Source organism: Balaenoptera musculus, chromosome X (assembly GCF_009873245.2).
Source record: "Balaenoptera musculus isolate JJ_BM4_2016_0621 chromosome X, mBalMus1.pri.v3, whole genome shotgun sequence".
Taxonomy (NCBI): domain Eukaryota; kingdom Metazoa; phylum Chordata; class Mammalia; order Artiodactyla; family Balaenopteridae; genus Balaenoptera; species Balaenoptera musculus.
The window spans coordinates 100616532-100618936 of NC_045806.1; the positions used below are offsets into that span (position 1 = coordinate 100616532).

At 41.2% G+C, this 2405-nt stretch overlaps 1 non-coding gene across 1 annotated transcript; it reads left to right on the forward strand.

The window, feature by feature from the left end:
* The first annotated feature begins 2108 nt into the window (after nucleotides 1-2108).
* On the forward strand, nucleotides 2109-2180 carry TRNAG-CCC. The gene has a single exon. It is a non-coding gene; the product is annotated as a tRNA-Gly (tRNA).
* The last annotated feature ends 225 nt before the right edge of the window (nucleotides 2181-2405 follow it).

Below are 2405 nucleotides of genomic sequence, written 5' to 3' on the forward strand. Positions count from 1 at the left end.
CTGCGTTAGTTTTCTCCTCTGCAAAAAAGAACAATGGTAATTAATGCATATTGCTTAACACAGTACTTTGTACACATTAAGCCCTCAGAAAATTGTAGCTGTTTTTTAAAAAAATTTATTTATTTATTTACTTATTTATGGCTCTGCTGGGTCTTCGTTTCTGCGCGAGGGCTTTCTCTAGTTGTGGCAAGTGGAGGCCACTCTTCATCGCGGTGTGCGGGCCTCTCACTATCGCGGCCCCTCCCGTTGCGGGGCACAGGCTCCAGACGCGCAGACTCAGTAGTTGTGGCTCACGGGCCCAGTTGCTCCGTGGCATGTGGGATCTTCCCAGACCAGGGCTTGAACCCGTCTCCTCTGCATTGGCAGGCAGATTCTCAACCACTGCGCCACCAGGGAAGCCCCAATTGTAGCTGTTTTGATTGTCATTATTCATGATTGTAAAGCACCACCTAGCTAGCTGTATTGAGGGAAACAAGAAAGCTAAAGACTCAGTGGGTACTTCAGGTACTTAACTGTGCAGGTAAGGGACACAGGATTTACATCACAAAACAGTTAAGTTTCATTGGGAGGCCATTGTTTATGACCTTTCTTGCCAAATGAGTGATTCACCCTTCAGGTTTGTAGAAGTTCAGGGAGGGGAGACACCAGGTGGGCAGGCTAGGATGAAAAAGGAAGGAGGAAGAACGAAAGGAGAATAAGGCAAGACCTGAATGAATTGGCTAGATGAAAAAGGGGGAAGAGGAACAGAACAAGCAAACTGTAGGGTCAGCAATGAGCGTGACATGTTCTGGGAATCCGCTGTGAGGTTGCAGTGTCTCAGAGTCATCGTTCTGGAGATCAGATTTCATTGTCAGAAGACTACAGCTAGAAAATTTGACAGAATGTGTGCTGAACCCTGGGACTTTTCTCTGAATGGTTACAATGGAAACAGTAGGAAAAATAAAAAAGATAAAAACTCAACAAAAGAAGAAAAAGACTCTTTCCTGGCAATTTGCCTTTTCCTGCAATAAATATGCAATCCTATGAACCAAAATTACCTCCTAGTATGATTCTACGTAATTGAGACATTGCTGTACAATATTACAGGACTACCAGTGGTAAGGGAGAGCAAGCCGTGCTTGTGCAAAAGGCCCTGGAATGGCAAGGGAGTGTTAAGAGCTATTGAAAGTACCATTGGTCTGTTTCCTGTGGATTAAAGTCTTCTCATGGTTCTCAGGGGAAGGAATGGTGAGAAGGAGCAGGGTGAGGCTCATGGACTTCAATTTCTGGCCTTGGATTTGGTTACTATTCTTGGACGGCTGCCTCATGACTATGAGCTCTCTTTCCTTATCTCTTCACACTCCCATCGTGGTGTGGTCAGCCTTCTTTTTTTCTTTTTCTTTTTTTTTAAATTGAAGTATAGTTGATTTACAATATTGTGTTAGTTTCAGGTGTACAGCATAGTGATACGTTTTTCTTTTTTGCAGATTATATTCCATTATAGGTTATTATAAGATATTGAGTATAGTTCCCTGTGCTATATAGTAAGTCCTTGTTGGTTATCTATTTTATGTATAGTAGTTTGTATCTGTTAATCCCATACTCCTGATTTATCCCTCCCCCTTCCCTCTCCCCTTTGATAACCATAAGTTTGCTTTCTATGTCTGTGAGTCTATTTCTGTTTTGTATATAGGTTCATTTGTATTATTTTTTAGATTCCACATGTTAGTGATATCATATAGTATTTGTCTTTCTCTGTCTGACTTATTTTGCTAAGCATAATATTCTCTAGGTTCATGCATGTTGTTGCAAATGGCAGAATTTCATTCTTTTTTATGGCTGAGTAATATTCCATTGTATATATATACCACATCTTCTTAATCCATTTGTCAGTGGATGGACGTTTCAGTTGCTTCCATGTCTTCGCTATTGTAAATAAATAGTGCTGCTATGAACACTGGGGTGCATGTACCTTTTCAAATTAGAGTTTTTGTTTTTTTTGATATATAACCAGGAGTGGAATTGCTGGGTCATATGGTAGTTCTATTTTTAGTTTTTTATTGAACCTCCATACTGTTTTCCATAGTGGCTGCACCAATTTACACCCCATCAACAGTGTATGAGGAACCTCCCTGGTGGTCCAGTGGCTAAGACTCTGCACTCCCAATGCAGGGGCCCAGGTTCAATCCCTGGTCAGGGAACTAGATCTCACATGCCGCAACTGAGAGTTCACACGCCACAACTAAAGATCCCACATGCAGCAACGAAGATCCTGCATACCGCAACTAAGACCTGGTGCAGCCAAATAAATAAATAAATATTTTTGAAAAACCCAAAAAACAGTGTACGAGATGAACACTCTTTTAAACTGAGTGTTAAGCAGAGTTTTGAAACTATAGAATGCATTCATCTAATGGAAGGGCAGG